At 37.5% G+C, this 21,544-nt stretch overlaps 1 protein-coding gene across 1 annotated transcript in view; it reads right to left on the reverse strand.

Moving 5' to 3' along the window:
- The window catches only part of LOC134473484 (endogenous retrovirus group K member 5 Gag polyprotein-like), a 97,741-nt gene that overhangs the window by 68,189 nt on the left and 8,008 nt on the right, over positions 1 to 21,544 (reverse strand). Inside the window, exon 1 of the transcript XR_010043731.1 lies at positions 1 to 21,544. This exon is cut by the window's left edge and continues 26,600 nt beyond it; it is cut by the window's right edge and continues 8,008 nt beyond it. The gene's annotated coding sequence lies outside the window, so the exon portion shown is untranslated.

The following is a 21,544-nucleotide window of genomic DNA, read 5'->3' on the forward strand; positions in this document are numbered from 1 at the left end:
AATATAGGACTTCGAAAACAAGACCATAGGGAATCAACCATGGCTGCAACCCTCAGGAGATCCCCCTAGATGTCACACTGTGTACCGCTATCCTCTGATCCTATGATCAGACCACTGGCCATAGACCTGCAACGTAAGTGAAACAACAAAGCACCACAGGCATCCTATTGCATTTTACCTCCAAAGCTATCATCCTAGCCTGTGTTTCTCAGGATAAGCTGATCACTTACGAGGGAGTGGGAGGGTAGGGATTGGTATTTCTTGTTTGCCAACCTGCACACCAGAAGGGATTGGGGGCTGGCTGTTCCCAGTTGAGTGGGGGCTATTCATGGTGCTGGTTCTCAGACTAGGCTTGCTTCAACTATGACTGTTTTAATGCATGGCTATAAATTTTCTGACACTCCCTTTCAAGCCATGGATCTATGTACTCTATGAGTTTAAGTTGGATTTGCTATTCAATTGTAGCAAATGAAATGCATTGCAAATAATGCTGTAAGACTTGGAAGCTATTTATAAAAGTCAGTGAAGCTTCATCTTCATAAGTTAGAATACTTGCTGTTGGAGATCCTGAGGCCACCATGCTATAAGGACGCTCAGGTGCCATGGAAAAGCCAAATGTTGGTGTTCCAGGAACACCCTTTGCCTATGACTTGTGTCAGCTGCTAGATAGGTAAGGACACCTCCAGGTAATTCTAGCCCTCCAGCTCTTAAATTGTCACAGCTGAGGCCTTAGTTCCTGAATCATGCACAGACCATTCCCTTTGTGCTCTGCCTGAATTCTTGACACACAGAAGAATTATCAAATGGTCATTTTAAGTTCCTAAGATTTTGGGTTATATGTTGTATAACAGTAGTAAACAGCAGTAGTAACTGGATTCAACATCTTGAATAATTGTTGTGAGAATTAAGTAAGACATATTCATTAAAAAAAGAGTATATGTTTGGCAAAATTAATGCTCGATGAATGGGAAATAGCAAGAGTTAAGTATTCTTATTTGGCTTTGCTCAAAACATTTAATATAATACTGGGGCACACAAAGGATATTTAATATAGTATTTGTTGACTTGAAATGATTATAGATATAAAGACCAAAAAGGAAAGCTTCCAGAAAAATTATAGCACCATTATTTTTCTGACGAGATTTTTTTAAAGCTAATAGAATGTACAAAATCCTTTCTATTATAGTCTATTGAATTCCAGAGTTTATTTTGGGGAGAAATCAGATTGTATAATTTATTTAATTCTTGCCTTCTCTGCTAAGTCTAGGGTAACACAACTGCAAAGGCTTGAATTCAAGGACTAAGAATTCACTGGAAGTGAGGGACCGTATCTAGCCACTGTATGATATGAGGATTTCAGTGGTCTTCATCTATCCCAGTTTTAATTGCAACTTAGAAGTAAGATTTCCTCTTCCCTCAGCAACCATTCCATACCTTTAAACCCTCAACACAGTCTAACCTTGTCACATCACTGTCATCTTGTTTTTATTATCATTGTATTACTGTCGTTCTGTTTTATTTTATTTATTTATTTATTTTTTTTTTTTTGAGACAGGATCTTGGTAGTGGTTCAGGCTGTCCTTGAACTCACTATGTGTCACAGGCTGTCCTAAAACTCACAACAATCCTATTGCCTCAGTTTCACAAGTGCTTGGATGGCAGGCATATAGCTTGGAAAGAATGTCTGTACCTACAGCATTTAAATATTTTTTCTGGTCAAAAACTCCACTTAAAATTCTGCATCCTGTGGATCACAATTAAGAGGGACTGGACAATTAAGAGGGACTCTGAGGGACTGGGAATTTAGCTCAGCGGCATAAGCGCTTGCCTTGCAAGCAGGCAGTTGTGAGTTTGATCCCCGGTACCAATAAAAAGGAAAAAGAAAAAAAAAAAAACAGAAATACTCTGAATAATAAAATCAGACTAGATTAAAATAAGCCCTGATTTCTCCCATCCTCTGACAGTTGGTTAAAAGACAACATAACGTGGCTTCTGAAGACCTATTTGAAATTTCAGTCTCCTCCTGTGTTAGTTAGCTTTCTATTACTGTTACAGACTACATGAAATATTCAGTTTAAAATGAGGAAAGGTTTATTTTGCCTCATGACTTCAGAGGTTTTGATTCATGTTCACTTTGCCTTGTTGCTTTGGACCCCAATACGAGTTGCAAGGGCATGTGTCAGTCCCTAACTTCCTTCCACCAAAATCAACCACTTCAAGGTTTTCCTGTCACCTCCCAATAGTATAGGCTGGTGACCAAGCCTTCAAAACATATGCTTTACAGGGACATTCAGGATCCAAATTACAGTAGCCTCTTGAATCCTTGAACAGCAACTCAACACTGTGCTATGACAGACTTTCTTGCCTCTAAGAGACCAAAATTGGTGATCCAAAAATTTATATGCCTGCATTTCCCCTCCCTAGGGCAGGGTAGTTTCTGAAGAACTTTAACATTTTTGCTAGACCTCGTCTCCTAACTATTAACTTGCTGCCTGCTGCTTGGCTGATGATACCTCTCTGAATACTCTCTTCTGCCTCATGTAACACTCTCCCCAGCATCCAGTGGATGAGACTAGTTTTGTTCTGGTTAAATGATTCATGTGGAATGAAGTGATAGTAATAGAATGATGAGAAACTTCTTAGTTTCTTAGGTGGCTTTACTTCACACTTATGACAAATTAAGTATGCAAATTCCTTTACTGCTTTAATTGCTCCTGTAGAGATGCTGAAAGAGGTTCCAAAATATCTATAAATTGAGGTGAGAGGGTGTAGCTTTCAGTCATCTGAATAATGATTTCCCTGCTGAGAAAAGGGCAAATGGCAAATAAGTTCATTTTATTTAACACTAAAACACAGAAATTGAGACTCTTAGATTTATCTCTAAAACAGTGCTTAAAAATTCCCTTGACTTTAGGAGAAAATCTTTTAATAGAACCAAAAAAAAAAAAAAAAAAAGTGAGGGCAATAAAAAGGAAGAAACACTTTTATCCAAAGACTGAGTCTACACTTGTTTTTAATTTAAGAACTCTTGAGAAGGGATGGGAGAGGGTAAATGTTAAAGTCCATAGACTTTTTTTCATCAGGAAAACTCTAGGAGATAATGAGACAGAAATGCTTGACAGGTCTCCCCAGGGAATGAAATGTCAACAGGTCCTTTTAATAGCAGCTCCAGAAGAACAATGGAAATTTTACTATATTTCTTACATATTAAAATTCTAGGACAATGATGTTAATTTTGCAAGTAGCCAACTCTAACTTCTTGTTAATGTATTTCTTATAAAATGACTTGAGAAAAGATTACATGACAAGAACACTTGGATAGTTATAGCAGTGTTTATATACCCATGAATCTACTTAGGGTCCCAGGAAGAGAACCAACCAAAAAGAAGCCACCCCCTTTCTGTGAGCCAGTAGCAGTGGTGGGCTGCATCAATCTCTTCTTGTGAGCCAGTGGTGGCCATACACCCCAGAAAGAGAACCAAGAAGAAGCTAACTAATTACTGTGAGCCGGTGAGAGTAGTGGACTGAGCCAACTCCTTCTTGTAAGCCAGTAGCAGCCGTGTGTACCAGCAAGAGAACCAAGAAGAAGTCAACGCCTTCCTGTGAGCTGGGAGCAATCATGGGCTGGGTCAACCCCTTGCTGTAAGCCAGCAGCAGTTGTGGGCTGGGACAACCCCTTGCTGTAAGCCAGCAGTGGCCATGCATCCAATGAATAGAACCAAGAAGAAGCCACGCCTTTCCTGTGAGCCTGCAGTGGTTGTGTACAAGGCCAACCATTTCCTGTGATCCAACAGCAGCCATGCATCCTGGGAAGAGAGCCAAAAAGAAGCTAACCCTTCCAGTGAACCAGTAATGGTGGTGGGCCAGGCCAATCCTTTCCCGTGAGCCAGCAGCAGTTGTGGACTGGGCCAACCACTTCCTGTGAACCAATGGCAGTCATGGGCCAGGCCAACCCCTTGCTATGAGCCAGTCAGCATGCAGTCTGGGAGACAAGCAGTGACAAGTCCCACTCTGCCCACGCAAATGAATGATTTGGAGAAAGACAGGCTGAGATGACAGCCACTGAAGTAAAAAAAAAAAACAAAACAAAACTTAATTCCTGTATTGTTTGATTGACTTTACAGGCTTCAGGCTGTTTGAGCATCTATTTAGAGGATAACAATATGCAATATAGCAACAATGGGGGACTTCCTTCTGAAGGTGGTAGCCATTGTTAATTCTCTATTATCTTGTCTGTTCTGTATCATTTTCATTATTTGGTTTGGTTTGGTTTTGTTCTATTTTGTTTTGTTTGATTTCATTATATCTGATGGCATGGGTAGCTATTCCAAAGACAATAAGATATGTTATGGTAGCCATTGTTAATCTCCTTTTATCTTGTTTTGAAGCCCTGTTTCACTTTCATTGCTTTGTTTTGATTGATTTTATTCTGTTCTGTTTAGTTTGGTTTTATTATGTCGATGGTATGGGCAGCTATTTTGAAGATAACAAGAGGCAATATGGTAGCCATTGTTGATTTCCTGTTACCTTGTTTTGAAGTTCTATATTACTTTCATGGTTTTGTTTTAATTGGCTTTATCCTGTTTTATTTTGTTTGGTATTATTTTCTTTAAAATAAAAAAATTCATTGTAAAAAAAAAAGACTTAGAAATTACCTGACATACCACTAAGTTTTTGTTTTTAAATAATTAGACTTTTAAGAGGAAAAGGTACTATTGAAATAGCTACCAAAGGTAATACCAATATAGTCACCAATGGAAGAGCTTTGCTATTGTACCCCCTGGTCCTTCTGTGCTTTGTAAAAGAAGAAAGAAAGAGAGGCATGTCATTCAGACAGGGTTGAAACATGGAAAAATAATCTCTACATAATTAAGTAGGAACATAAATAACACGTGAATCACCAGTGACACTGATTAGGTGCCACAACAGGTAATTTCAATTTTGTCTATAAAAATTACCTTCTCTCTGTATATGCATACCATTCTTTCCATCAAGAAGTAGAATACAGAACATTGAAGAAAATATTAGAAAATAGTAAGACTTTTTCATGGATCAGAAGAACTAATCTTGTGAAAATTACCAAAAATGATCTGTAGATTCAGTACAATTTCTATTAAAATACCAACATCATTTTTCACACAACTTTACATAGAAAATACAATCCTATGATTCCTGTAGACCAGAAAAGACCCACAATGGCCTAGGCAATCCTGAACCAAAAGAGCAATGCTGAGGACCTCAGAATACTGTATTTTAAGATGTACTACAAAGCCATACTAACAAGAAAAAGGTCCGAGATAAAAGCAGACACGTAGACCAGTGGAATAGAGTGAAAAACATAGAAAAACCCATGAATCTACAACCATCTGATTTTTGACAAAAGGATTAAAAATTTATGCTTGAGAAAAAGAAAAACTTTAACAAAGAGTGGCGGGAGAACTGTATGAAAACATGCAAAAGAATAAAACTAGATCTCTGTCCCTTAACCTGTATTGAAATCACATGAAAGTAGATCAGAGACTTATATATTAAACTAGAAACTTCTAAACCGCTGGCAGATAACATAGGAACAAACAAAGGCTTCCTAAATAAGACTCCAAACCACAGGAAATAATACCAGAAATCAACAAGTGGGATTATGTCAAATTACAAAGCTTCTGAACAGCAAAAGACACAACAAAGTAAAGAGACAATCCTCATAAATGACAGAAAAATGTTTCCTAGCTAATTTTCAGATGTAAGACTAAGTTCTAGGATGTGTAAAATAGTGAGAAAATTAACACCCAGGGGCTGGCGATGTAGCTCAGCAGCACAACGTGTGCCCAGCAAGCGTGAGACTCTGAGTTCAATTTCCAATACAAAAAACAAAACAAAACACCCAAAATCCAAGTAACTCAAACAAAAAGTAGCCAAATGAGCTGAATAGGCACTTCTCAAAAGAATAGTACAAATGGTCAATAAGAATATAAAAGACAAAGTTGAACATTTTTAGTCGTTAGAGAAATGCAAATCAAAACTACTTTGAGATTCCATCTCTCCCCACTCAGAAAGGCTATCATCAAGAACACAAAACACAAAACAGTGAATGTTGGTAAGAATTCAGGGAAAAGGAATAATTCCTTCTGGTGGGAATTTAAACTAGTACAACCACTATGGAAATCAGGATGGAGTTCCCTCAAAAAACTAAATATAGAAATATCATTTGATCCAGCCATACAACTACTGGGTATATTCCTAAAAAAAATTAGATGTCATGAAATAGCAACACATGTATACACATATTTATAGCAACACAATTCACAATAGCTAAGCTGTGCAAACAGCCTACATGGCCACAAAAAAATGAATAGGAAAAGAAAATGTGACATATATACACACAGTGTAATATTTTTCAGCTATAAAGAATCATGAGATCATGTAATTTTTATGGAAATGGATGGAACTGGAGAACAACCATTAGTTAAGAAAAAAGAAAAAATTTCAGACTAATAAGGGTGAATATCATGTATTTTTTCTTATATGAGAAATCAAGTAAATGAATAAATAAGAGATGACAGGAAACTGAGAGGTAGAATTCTGGACATGGGAAAGAGGATTCAGAGAGGTGAAAGGGGGTGAATGGGTAATAGGACTGAAAATGATCCAGATTCATTAAATGTATATACCTAATTTCCAAAATGAACCTGACCATTTTGTGTTAGTGAAGCACGCTAATAAAAATTTTTTCAAATGCATTTCTTAGTAAGAAAAGAAGATGCAGAAACTATCTCTTTCCCACTTGGATCTGAGCTGGCTGAGAACTTGCTCTGACCAAGTGAAGGAAACAATGAGAGTTTAGTGGGGCTTCTTGGGCTACCACTGAAGAAGGCCTGAGCTTACATTTTCACTTTCTTAGAAACCAGACATGAAACCTGGGCTAGATTTTAACACGATAAGAGACTGCACAACGAAAAAGAAGCACAGGCGATCTCCAGCCAGTTTCCACCCCAGTTGAAGTACCAGATGGGTGGAAGAAGCCATCATGAATGTTTTAGTCCCAGTGGGACACAGCTACCTGAGAGACAACAGCCAACACAAAGTGGAATGGACCTATCTCCCAGCGGAGTCCAAAGAACCAGGAGAACGTTGAAAAATACTGATTGTGATTTACAATGTTTTTGAGTAATAGATAACAAAAATAGGTTCTCTTTCCGCAGTGACCATGCAGAAGTAGTTTGATGACACATATGGTTCCTTGGATGTGCCTACTATGTGCTTTGAGTAGTGAGCAGATCTTGTGTATGGGCAAACTTCTGGGCAAGCTAGTGGCTTCATAGAAAGTAGGCAGAAGAGAGGTAACAAGTGAGGCAAACAAAAGGCTCTTTGAGCTCTGATAAGATGAAAAATGGCAGTCAAAGGGAAACTGAGGCAATGGGTTTTCCTGACACTTCCAAATTCAGGCCTCCTGATAAGCCAAGAGGTGATACAGAGAAGTGAAGGTAGCCAGCGTTACTAAGCCAGCTCCCAGAGCTGGTGATTAAGAATCTTTGAGAAATTTCTGAAAATATACCATAGAATGATCCAGTCTAAGCACGAGACAACTGGAATGAGTAGATATGCTCAGAAGCAAAGGTATATACACACATAGAGACACTAATGTATTCCTAGGGTGCTGAGAAATAAGGAGAATGTGCTTGCTGGTAAATTCCAGGAAAGTAATTTCTAGAGAAAGCCAAATAACGTTTCCATTGACTGAGGTTTATACATGTGAAATTCCCAGACATTATCAGTAGGACAGAACTCACAAGCCATATCTTTGCTAAGTGCACAGCTAGATCAGTGGCAACTTTATCTCAAAACTGAAGAGAATTCCCCAATAGAAAAGGTAAGTACACATCTAATATATCAGTGGCTTTTAAAGTCACATCTCACTTTTGCGTGTCACAGCACTCTTTAGGCAGTCAAGTGACAAACTAATTAACACTTCAGAGTCCACCAGGAACCACTAGAACAATAAAAATTGTGACTCAAGAGGACATGAATTTTATTTAACAGTGAGAGAAAATATAATAACTGAGAAAGCCTGCTATTTCAAAACGTCTGACATGAGTTATTGTTTTCATGACAGAAATCTTCAAGGTAACAGGAGAGAAATTGTACAGTAAGTAACTTTAAGAAAACATTCCTCTTAAAGGTAAAAAAAATTAGATTGGCATTTACACTTCCTAATGTTTATATTAGATCGGCTTCTTGATTAATCAACTTGTGTACTTGATATTCACAAAAAAATTTTTAATTATTCTGTTAAATCACTCATAGTTTTTAGATATTTCCACTGTTATATTGTCAAAAGTACATGCTTAATTTCTAGTGATTCTATAAAGGTTTCCATAATTTTACCTTCTCCTCTATTTTTGTGCATTAGTGAATTAAGTCAGTAGGTAAAAATGCTATTTTCATTAGGATTCAAGTACAATTTACAGTGGTATAAATAGAAAGGAAGAAACAACCATTTGTTATTGATATATTTTTTCATCTTTTCTGGGTCTAAAATATGACTGTACTAAAAAGAGCATCCTATTTTAAAAATCAAATCATTGTGATAATGGAATTTAAATTTGATAACTCAAAAATTATAACATGAAATAATGACTTACACTTGCCAATCTAGTCAGAGTGTGATAGGAACAATAAAGCAAAACAAAAACTATAAGGTTATCTAGACAGTGCTAACTAAAATCTATAACTTTAGTGATATTTGGAAGAACAGAGATTTCCTCTGTTCTACTTTAGAATATCAGTTTGCTGGAGTTACTAAAGATTCAGAATTAAGATCATTCTTATATTACATTTGCCCAGCTACTTGGGCAACAAAGGAAGGAGAATCATAACTTCAGCCCAGTTTGGGTACCTTAGCAATTTAGAGAGACCCTGTCTCAAAATAAAAGATAAACTGAGAATATAATTCAGTTGTAGAGATCTTGCCTAGCATGTGGGGGGCCATGAGTTCAATCCCTATCACAAACAAAATTGAAAACCTGAGTTATGGTAGCAAAAAGTTCTCAAATTTGTAATGCTAACATGTCAACAATTTTTAATAACTGGGGGAACAGAAGTATGAACAGTGCACATTCCTTATTAAATAATTTTAGTTAGCAATAAATGTTCATTGTGTAACATGCAAAAAGCAGAGGATACTTTTAAAAGACACTAATTCTTACACCCAAAGACAGCACAAAGTTTTAACAGTTCCATAGAAATACAGCCCTTTTGGAAGGAGCATAGGAGAACATTTGGTCCAGTTCTGCCTTGAATAGCTAAGGCACTGCTGACCCAGTGAGGTTAAGTACTTCTACCTAGCTACTAAGTAGAGAAGACAAGAACCAGCCTCCCGCTGGTAGCCTCTGCTGATGCCATCCTAATTTTTATATAGCAACAGGATCCCAGGCTGTAGGAGCAAATGCTCATGAAAAGCCACTGCTTACCAGTGAACTGAAGTAGACAGAGAAGTACCATGAAGAATGACTGCATCACACAGACCAGCCAAAAGTGACCAGCTTGCATTATGCGTGAAGATAAATTTGAAAATCAAGAATGATCCTTTGGAGGACAAGCTGCAACTTGGTCAAACCACCAGTCCATCAGAAGGCTGACTATTAGCATCGCTGCTGAACTTCCCGATTGTCACACCTCTGATATGATCTACTGTCACTTCCCAAAGTATATATTACGGTTAGAATTTATGAATGTTATTTTTGGAAGTGTAGGGAAGATTTTGAATTTTGAATCACCAATTCTAATGCAGAGAACTAGAAAATGGTTTTCAATCAAAAGTGCATAGAAAATTACTTGTAAAACAATTTTAAATGTACTTTAAATCCTAGAGTGGCTTCTTCCTCTGTTTCCTAAGCTCAGCACCTCTTCTAAGACTATACATACTTCTGCGAGGGATGCGACATGTGTGTATCTGGTACAGGTATGGTGATGCTAAATTGAGAATGTACACACAAGTGTATATGTGTAGTTGTGTGTCTTTTATATATTAAATAAGAGTCCTTAGGTGACCATTCCTTATGTCCTTTGCAGAGGTGGGTGAGGGGAGCTGATTTTTATATTTCTGGCTTCCTCCTTGTTTTGTTAATTCTTTCTGACAAATTCCCATGGTACTGTGCTAGTGGGTGTCTCTCTGGGCACACTCTCTCTCTCCCTGTCTGTCTGTCTGTCTGTCTGTCTGTCTAGCTCTCGCTTTCTCTCTCTCCCTCTCTCTCTCTGTCTCTCTCTCTCTCCCTCCCTCCTTCTCCCTGTCCGACTCTCTCTGTCTCTGTCTCTCTGTTTCTCTCTCTCTCTCCATTTTTCTAATCACTCTTACTATACAGTTTACCTGTAGAGGCAGGGGCTGCCCTCAGTAGGATTTATCACAAGATTTTTTTAAAGCCCATCTTTTTTCTGCCAATTACCCCCTGTTCCCCAGAATTTTAAGTTTGGATTTTTGACTGAATAGTTGTGATAGTGAATATTTACTTCTGATTTTTATTGTTTATTGGTGTAATATAAATATACATAATGATCACATTCATCACAGGGAACTTGTAACTGTACATGATACATCTAAGTTTCTTTTTGTCTCATTCCCCTACAGTTCCTTCAGATCCTCTTACTTCCCTTATTTAAAAAACTTTGTTTCCATTTTATATTTTTTCTTTTTCCTTCCTTCTTCCTCTCTGCTAGTTTCCCTTTGCTTTTTTATTTGTATTTCCTTCTGAAAAATATCTTCCTATTTCACAATACCTATTCTATGTTTTGATTGCTACTTACACTTACAGTTACTCATACCAGAGAGGCAATGCAATATTTATAATGTATGGCCAATTTACTTTACTTAGTAGTATGGTCTCCAAGCCCTTCCATTTACCTAGAAATGTCTCATGTTTATCCTTCTGTATGGCTCAGTAGTACTCCATTGTATGAAAAATCCTACATCTTTTTATCCATCCTTAAGATGATGAGCATTCAAGTTGTTTCCAAGACTTAGCTATTACAAGCTGTGTTGCTATAAACATGGGTGGGCATATATTGCTGTAGTATGATGTTTTTTAATTCTTCCAAGAAAAAACCCAAAAGGAGATGCCTAGTTTTGGGGTTTTTTTTTTGAGGAATCTCCACATTGATTTCCAGAGTGGGTGCACCAGTCTACACTTCCACCAACAGTGGAAAAGGGCTCCTTTTTCCCCCACAACTCCACCAGCATTGATTATTTGTTGATTTATTGATGATAGCCATTCTTTCTAGGGTGAGATGAAATCTTAAAGTTGTTTTAATTTGCATTTCATGAATGACCAGTGATTTTGACCATTTTTTCATATATTTATTTGCCATTTGTCATTTTTGGGATGGGTCTTTAAATTTGGGAGGTCTGATTTTTTTTCAGTTATGTGTTCTAGATAGTAGGCCTTTGTCTAAGGGAAAACTTACTAAGATTTTTTTCCCATTCTGTGTGTTATCTTTTCACTCTGTTGGTGATTTCTTTTGTTGTGCAAATTCTTTTTAATAGAATGAGATTCCAACCAAAAAACAAAACTACAGGCCAATCTCTCTAATGAACATAGACACAAAAATCCTCAATAAGATACTGGCAAACAGAATGCAGCAAATCAAGAAGATTAAATGCCATGATCAAGTAGAATTCATCCAAGGATGTAGGAACCTGCCAAATTGATACATGTCATACACTATATCAACAGAGTCAAAGACAAAAATCACATGATCATCTAAATAGACAAGAAAAAACATTTGGCACAACCATTCATGCTAAAAACCCTACAGAATATCAGAAGAGATGGTCTTTATTTCTATTTGACAAAAATCACCTATGACAAGCCAATACCCAACATCATATTAAATGGTCAATAATTGAAAGCTTTCACTCTAAAGTCAGGAACAAAACAATGTCTACCACTCCTATTTAGTATAGTTCTGGAAACATTGGCCAGAGCAACTATACAAGAAAAAAATAAAAGGAATAAGAAAAGGAAGAAATTAAATTATCATTATTCACAGATGACATGATACTCTACATAGAAGACCCCAAAACTCCACCAAAAGACTTCTAGATTTAATAACTGAATTCAGTAGTGTAGATGGATATAAAGTCAACACTCAAAAATCAGTAGCCTTCCTATACGCAAAAAACAAACTCACTGAGAGAGAAATTAGGGAACCAACAACTTTCACAATAGGCTCAAAAAAATGAAACACTTAGGAATCAATCTAACAAAAGAAGTGAAAGATCTATACATTGAAAATTATGACACTCCATAAAAGGAGATTGAAGGGAATGTCACAAAATGGAAAGAAATATCTTGCATATGAGTCGGAAGAACTAACATAGAGAAATTGGCCACATCCCCAAAATTGTTACATCAGTTTAATGAAATCCTAATCAAAATACCAATAGCATATCTCACAGAACTAGAGAAAACATTCCAAAAAATTCATTTGGAAGTAGAAGAATCTTGGTTCCAAAATTCATTTGGAACCTAAAACAGAAAAAACAATCGTAGGCAACAAAGCCAAGGCAGGAGGATCACAATCTCTGACTTAAGATTATACTACAAATCTACTTTGATAAAAACAGCATCGTACTGGGAAAAAAAAAACAGACCTTAGGATCAGTGGAACAGATAAGAAGATGTACCAAAAAATCCAAGCAAATGCAGCCATACAAGGGACCTAGTCACTTCACTGAAAGAAAGCCTCTTTAATAGATGGTGCTGGAGAAACTGACTTTCTACATGCCAAAGACTAAAAGTAGGACCATGTATCTCACCATGACCTAAACTAAAATTGAAATGGATCAAAGATCTAAACATTAAAACATAAATACTAAATCTTCTGGAAAAAAAGAATATAGAATTCTTGAATACATATTTGTAGGCAAAAACATCATGAACAAAACCCTGACAGTATGGGAAAACTGCAAACAATCAACAACTAGGATCTCATTTCATTAAAAAGCTTTTGCACAGTAAAAGAAATTATTAATAGAGTGAAAAGACAATCCATGAAGTGGGAATAGATTTTTGCCAGTTGTCTGTCAGATAAAGGACTAACACCTAGAGCTTATAAATAATTGAAAAAAATCATAGCCCCTGCAAATTTAAAGACCCAATCCAAAAATATGCATCTTAGATTAATACACACCTCTCAGAAAAATTACAGTGTATGAAAAAATGTTCAATACCACTGGTCATTCATGAAATACAATTAAAACAATGTTAAAATTCCATCTCACGCCAGAAAGAATGGCTATCATCAATACATCAATCAATAACAAATCGGTGGGAGTGTAGGCTGGTACAACCACTCTAGAAATCAGTGTAGAGATTCCTCAAAACTAGGGGTCCCATTTGACCTTGCTGTTCCCCTTCTGGGTATCTCCTAAGAAGAATTAAAGCATCACACCACAGTGATTTATGCACATCCATGTTTATATCAGCACAATGTGTAATAGTTAAATCTTGGAAACAATTCAAGTGCCCATCAACAGAAGAATGGAGGAAAAGATGTGGGGTCTTTTTATACACTGGAGTATTATTCAATCATAATTAAGGATAAACAGGTAAATAGGTAAATGAATGCACCTTAGGACCATACTCTTAAATCAAATAAGTAAGACACACATGGATAATTATTGCATTGTTTCTCTGGTGTGAGAAGCCAACAGCATAAATAAAGACCAAAGTATATAACAGGTATTGTGAAATGGGAAGAAATTGTTCAAAAGAAATGGAATCAAGAGAGAAGGCGGAGGGAAAGGAAGGAAGGGAAAATTTTAAAAAGATAAAATGGAAACAACGATTTGTAAAAAAGGAGAGTAAGAGGAGTTGAAAGGAGGGGAGAAGATTAGCAAAAAAAGGGGGGAATCAAGATGTATCGTATACAGTGTACAAATTCCCTATGATGAATATGATCATTATGTATATCTAAATTGTAGCAGTATACTTAATAAAAAAATGATCAATCTGGTTTCCAAATATTGGATAAGAGGATGGAAGGGGACCAGCAACAATAAATCTGATATTTACTTCCACTGCCATTGTTTGTGTTGCTTCCGGAGTTTTCAAAGGCCACGTGCTATGTTCTACTGTGGTACGTTTTCCTCTGCACAGACCATAAAGTTTCTTAAAAATCTCCTTTGATGGCACATCCTGACAGGTTCTTAGTCCCCAGCTCTTTGGTTTCCATTCATTTGCTCAGCCTTTCAGTTCTAAGTACACTCAGGCTAACAGAGGAGGAGAGATTTCCAGCCTTATCCAGAAGTTGCCTGGGGACAGCAAGCCAGGTCCTATGTTGATGTACAGCTATGAGTCAACACCCCCTTTCTAGTGGGAGCTCTACCTTAGACATCCTTGATGGCTTTATAAATCAACCATACATCAGACAGTCCCATCTCAATCTTGAAAGGGCATTTAATATACTGACTTTCATAACTGAAACAATAAGAATTGCTCATACTTCAGAATCTATACTAAACTTCTTGCTTACTTAATTCTCATAGGAACCCAGGGCGGTAAACCTTAATTTGTGTCATGTCTTTCTGATGAAGAAACAGGGACACAGAGGGGTAAGGTAGCACAGGTGAGCCGGAGATCTGAACCTAGGAAGTCTGGCTCCAGAGCCTAGATTCTTCACCACAGCTGCCTTACACTCTAAGACAAATGACTCAAGTTTCTGTTCCCTCCCAGTGTCTGGAATCCGGTATAAGACTGTGCTTTTCTTTCCACCACCTCTAGCTCAATAGCTAGAAGATTATACAGCAGGGCCTGCCAACAAGAAAAGGTATTGAATGAGTCATTGCACACTGGGGTCAGGCACCAATACACCCAAGTTAGCTTTCCAAAGATAAGGAGTAATAACCACCTTCAAAGGTGATCATTGGTCTCCAGCTCAAAAGGAAGTGTCCAAAAACTTTTACAGCAAAGTTTCTTCACATGGCATTCATAAAATTTTCTGGAGAAAGAAGCTGCATGCTTATTTTTACTGTCTAACCAAAATTTAGTATTTTCTTTAGCCACTAATATTGATGGCAAACTGTAATAGCATTAACAATACCTGTGACCTTGTAACCAATGTAAATCACATCTATTTGCAAACCACAACAGTTTGCAGACCTCTCCAGATTCCTTACACTATGTGCTACTTTGAAATTCCATTACTTATTCAGACTTAGTGCTAAATTTCATTATATTAAGATGTCAATAAAGAAATTTTTGCTAAGTCAGAAACATTTTTAAAATAGCTTTTAGTGGTATTTCAGTAATTTTTGGTGTCTTCTGTAATTCTGTGTACTTTAATGCATTTTAAAACACTATTCTGAGAAGAGATTTATAGTCACAGAAAGTTCAGATGCCTATTGCTAGCAAATCTATTTGTCTTCTCTTCTCCCTTTCAATCTCCGGCACCCCTCAAGTACTGTTCTCACCTGTTCAGCACAGCAGTTCCTATCTTCAGTCTGTAAGGTCCATGCTAGATCTTCCCAGAGGGCCCAGAAAGAGCAGAAGAAATCTGAGTTTTCCTCTCAAAGGTCCAGAACCTAGCTGTGAAATCAAGCCAAAACACCTCTCTGTATGAGAGATGGGAGGAATTAAACAGGCCAGGCAACAAGCTGTCCATTTCTTCCTTTCTTCCTTCTTTCCTTCCTTCCTTCCTACCTTCTTTCTTTCCTTTCTTCCTTCCCTCCATTCCTTCCTCTCTTCTCCTTTCTTTTCTCCTTTTATAAGTATCAACCAACTGCCTCTTGCAAACCTCCCCTTTTAGTCATCACATAAATTTCAACCCATAAATCTCTTTCATATCTAAACTCATCCTGGGATCTCCATTTCTGAGATCTCTACTGACCCAACCATTTTGTGTCCTGTTGCTTTTGGACTGATGTTCAGAGTACAATCATTGTTAGTGGGAATATCCAGTACTTCCTATAATTAGAAATATCATACCTCTTGGTTGGCCCAAAACATTACTAGTTTGTATTTGTTGTCAAGCAAAATCATAAATAGTTCCCAGCACACTTGAAGTCACCCATGTTCTACGACCATATATAAATTACATAGTTACCCCAGCTGTAACCAATTCTCAATAATTCAACTAATACTCATAAAATGTTCCCCCAATTGTATTTTGTGAAGCACAACTCTTAGAAATGCTCTAGGAAAAATGGCCCACTGGATGAATAAATGTGGGTAATAGTCTTGTGAAGTCACAATTCATACGAGTCTGTTAAAATCTTTACAGGGTCTTTCAGGAGAAAGCCTATTCTAACTTTATCAGTTAGTGTTTCCCAAGCTTATTTGATCATAAAACATGTTTTGCTTTGAATTCGTAATACTATTGAGTGGATCACTGACAAGATCAAATTTTCCCTACTGGCAGCAACCTTCCAAACAGCTCAAGTGTGGAGAGGTTCGGAAGTTCAAGTTCAGCAGCTTGTGCACTGAAAGGTGCTGGCCTAGTTCAGGAAACAACTGGGCCCTAATATGTTCCAGCTGCGGGTTCACCTCTGAGTGCAATTCACATTAGCAACTGTGATCCACAAAGCCATTTTGGCCCTGGGTTAAGCGAAGTCATTTGGATCTAAATGTTCCTTTTAATGGCTTCTGATTTTACTCATAAAATTTTTCAATCATAAAAAATTCTCATTTTTAGTACCAAATTGGGAATTTCGTCAGCAAATCATTTGATCTACAGTCACTAAGGTGATTTTAGAGCCTCTTCCATCTGGCCAATTTTCCTGCTCCCAGCCCTGTCAGGACCACACCATCCACTGTTCTGTAATTTAGGATGCTGGAGTCAGCTGCTTCCATATTTAGTGCACGTTGAGACCATGCAATCTGTTGGTTTTCCCTCTTATATTATATATATGCATATCTGTTCTTTTCCTACTAGGTGTAGGTTTTTAAAGGGTGAACATGATACTACAAGACATATACATACTCCTTATGTGTTATAGCTTGAATGAATACGCGTCTACCCACCCACCCGGTACATGTGTTGGAAACTGAACCTTACGGTCATGTATTAAGAGGTGATGCTCATGAGGAGGAGATTAGGTCACTTCCTCTTGGAAAGTGGTCCAGTCTTCCTGGCAAATGGGATTAATGCCCTTATAAAGGCGGCTTCAGAGAGATCCCCAGCCCTCCCATCTCCCCCTCCATGTGAGAACACAGCCTTCACTTCCTTTGTCCTGGTGTCCCTTCCACCATCTGAGAATACCTTTGTTCTCTCTAGAAGATGTAACGACAAGGCACTATCTAGTGTCCTCTTGTCAGTAAATTTGCTGGCACCTTGAAAATAGGCTTCCTGTCCTCTAGAACCATGAGAAATAAATTTCTACTATTTATAAATTACTGAATATATGCTATTTTAGTGTAGTATCAAGAAAGGACTAAGGCAAGATAGTTTTGGCAAAATATTTTGAGCCTAATGTTTTGTTAAAGGAAAGGAAGAGACCAAAGGAATGAAGAAAAGAGAGAAAAAGGAAGAGAAAGAGAAAGAAAGAGAAAAAAGAAAAAAAGTGAAAGATTTCACCAGCACAATTAAATACTAGAAGATGGCCCCTGATTATACTAAAAAGACTAACTTACCATTTGTCAAAATAATTCTTATGTTTCATACTATAATGGAAATACACTTTCAGATGTATATCAGGCAAAGATCCCATGAAACAGAAAAATGAGTAAAGTATAAGTATCTACTGTGTTTCCATTAAAGAAATCCTGCATCAATTCATTTCTGCTTTATGATATCTTTTGCATTCTCTCAAAATACTGAACTAGAAATTAATTATGAATTAGACTGGAGACTATATTGAGTACTTTTGATTTGTAGGAAGAAGCAAGTGTCTAATTTTTAAATTCTGAGATAAGGAGGATATAGTTCTGTTGTGCTATATAAATACCAAGATCTTCATTTAAAAAATACAATATTAAATTGCTTGATTTGAAGAAAACACAATAGTTCACTATGTTACTATTATTGTTTTAATTCTAAGTACTAATTATTCACTGGAGTAAAACAAATACCACTTATGCTAAATAGCAAACCATTAAAATGCAAATTTAAAAAAACAGAATACTAGAGTTCTAGTATTTCCAATTATTTGCCTTCAGAAATTGTGGAAATTGTTTAAGATATACAATAATTCTTCATACATTTCTAATTAGACTGAATGGGAAGCGCCCTAAAAAGCTATTGATGATAGAGTTACGTGAAATCAACTATGCAATTTTTTTCAAGAAAACAGAAAGCAAGAAATTTTACCACTGATTTAAAATGATATCTGTCTAACAACTTCAGATATAGATTTCTGAACTTCCTTCAAAACATGCTGTGCAACAATAGAAAAAAAAATTTATGTGATCCCAATAATCTAGTACTAGAAATCATTTCAGCTTAATGTAAGTAAGCCCATTGGAATTGCAAACTAATGGCACCTAACCAACTGGATAAAATAAGGAGAGACTCCTTCCTTCCCTAGGGTCATCTCCTAGGCCTCATTCACAAGGCCTGAACCATGTAGACAGGAGGGCCACTGCTGCTGTTCTGCCTGAGTTTAATGTAGTTTTTCCTCACTTTCCTTGTACTGGTTCCTCTGGTATGGATGGTACCCCTCTTCCAAAGTCCATTTGGAACTGCAAGCACCATAAAGTCAAATGTGCAGAAAAGCAGGTGGAGGGCTGAAATTGGTGTTTTTCCATCTAGAAAATTAGTTGGCCCAGATTCAGACCCTCACAAAGAGTCTGTGAGTGGGAGCCCAGACCACACTCCTTGCTTCACACCTGCTCCTTGATACTGCTCTCCCCAGCTGTATCCTGCTGACTTCCTGAATTCAGAAAAACTTGGAAACATCTCCTTGAAGTTGGTTCCTCTTCCATTGTGCCCTCTGTCAACAAAAGATCATTTGCCCAATTACTTGTCCTACACATGCACAAGATTTACGATTCCTCCTCCTCCTCCACACCCAAATCTGTCCATTCTGCCTCAGTGTGTTTATGGAGGGTGTCACTGCTCCCACCAGCTTACAGCTGTCACTCTCCTTGCCTTTCGGTAATAAAAGTATAATAATCAACTGTTATTGCCAATTTGCCTGTACCCAGAGAATTGCGTAAACACTTGTCTGGGTGTGTTTGACCAATCCAGTGTTTTCTGGATGACATTAACATTTAAATTGGTAGACTGAGTAAAGCAAATTGCCTTCCTTAGTGCAGTGGGTCTCAAGCCATTAGTTGATGGCCTCAGTAGAACAGAAAGTCTGCCCCTCTGCGTAAGAGAAAATGCCTACCTCCATGCCTCAGCTAGGACATTGGTCTTTTGTGTTGGAACTTGAAATTTATATAATGAGCTCTCATGCTTATTAGGCCTTCAGATTCAGACTGGAGCTTATACTAAAAACTTTCCTGGGTGTCCAGCTTGTTGAGAGTAGATTTTGAAATTTGTTAGCCTCCATAATCACATGAGCCAATTCCTTTAATAAACATGTCCCAAGGAGAAGAGAGGGTGCACATCCCATCAGTTCTGCTTCTCTGGACCATTCTGACTAGTACAAACCACCTCCTCATCATCTCAGGGCCACTGCCATCCCTTCCTGTTCCATTTTCTACAGAGCGACCAGCATGATCTCAGACTACACATCTGATCACAGCACCACCCTGCCTCACATCCTTTGTAAGATTCCCATTCATTTCTAGAACACTTCCCAAATTTTCTACAAAGGCTGCATTGTCTACACAGTTGGAATCCTGTGCTTGGCTTAAGTTACTTGAAACTTCTTTTGTCCAAATTCTCTAAGCTCTTTCCTACCTTGGAAGTCTTGCATATTCTGGTTCCTATGCCTGAAATAGTTTTTCCTCTGTCTGGTGTGATATTAACTCAAATTCATCCTTTATTGCTTTAGTTTGGGGAAATTTCCACAGGGTACCAAATCTACAATTTCAGGACAAAGGTTCTGTTGTACATCACATCCTGCATTTTCCTCGGGCTACGTGTTACTAAGGGTCACTTATGTAATGATTTCCCATTTCCAAGTCTAGTCTGCCCTCCTGTTCCTATTGTGAAGGATCTCTACTGCTTAGAAGGACTGCACAAAGGAAACCTCCCAATGAAAACTCTTTAACAAAAATCCATCCTATTTTCAACACAGACCAACACAGGTAAATATAAAAGAATAGACAAACGCAGTGGTTTTTATTTTAAAAAAGGAAATAATTTAAGTACCAGAATATACTCCCAACTGCTTGCCTCTCTCTTAATATTATATTTAATTACTATATTTAAATTTAGTTTTTGGAAGTGTAATGTTTTACTTTAATAACCTGAATTAGCATTTAATACATAAAATGTGTGCTCTTTAATAATTAGACTGCAATATAAGAACTATTTAACTTCTTCCTGTGATGCCCAGGGTTCCAGTGGGATCAACTAAGAGAGGTTCATGTACCAGTGGAACTTGAAAGGGAAGAGAGATGGTAAGTGTCTTAGTTATTTTTCTCACTGCGAAAACAAAATACCCAGCACCGAAAGTTAAAGGAGAAAAGGTGTATTATGGATCACAGTTTGTGGAGGTTTCTGTTCCTAATTGAGTGGCTTCAGGCAGGGCAATTTGGAAGAGGGCATCACAGAGGAGAAACAGTCTATGGCAAAGCAGGCAGGACGCAACAAGCCTGCCTTTCCCTTTCATCCCATGCAGGCTATGAGCCTCTCAGGTGGTGCCACTTACACCCAAGGGTGGGCTTCTGTCTTCAGTAAATCTATTCAGCCTGTCCCGGAACTATGATCATTCCAGTCAGTTGACTAATTTAGTAACATACACCCTTAAACACAGGATCACCTAGTCCAGCAGGCTCTGGAAGTCCTGCCTATGAGCACATGACACTTTGAGCGTACACCTAGATACAAGCCAGAAAAGTGAGAGGAACTTTAGTAAAACCAGTCAAGTAACATCCAAGGACCACAGAGGAAAGCTCCAAGAGCTGACTGGGAAGATTTGGAGAAGGTTGGACAGTGTTATGTAGCTTAGAGGCACAAATTAGTGAAATAAGGTTTTTAGTGTCACTACAGTTATGCTCAGAGTCCTGGGAAATTTCTCTATGTAAGATAACTAGAGCATCACAGTGAAATACATTCCAGCTTTTTCACTTGACAATGACCTCAATGATTCCATTATTGTCCTTGTAAAATGCTAATATACTAGATTTGTGTCTGCATCTAGGTTCTTTTTAATATTATCTTTCCCCAACATCATATTTTCAAGCTTTTCTAAGAAACAGCTGAGAAGATTGCAAAAAAAATAGTAGGCCTTTGAGCATTCCCTGGAGACTTTGATTCAATGAGCCTGAGGTGGAACCCAAGAATCAGCATTTCAGCTGGCTCACAGTGCTTCTGACGCAGCTGTCCTCTGGACCACAGTCTGAGAAATTCTACAATAGAACTTCCAAGTAAGATTGTGATAACTTCTTTAAAACTTAACACAATGAGCTATTTTAGTATCCAACTATAAATTCCACCTCATGAA

This window comes from Cavia porcellus, unplaced genomic scaffold (assembly GCF_034190915.1).
Source record: "Cavia porcellus strain 051 isolate PalLab524CR breed Dunkin Hartley unplaced genomic scaffold, mCavPor4.1 scaffold_27, whole genome shotgun sequence".
Classification (NCBI taxonomy): domain Eukaryota; kingdom Metazoa; phylum Chordata; class Mammalia; order Rodentia; family Caviidae; genus Cavia; species Cavia porcellus.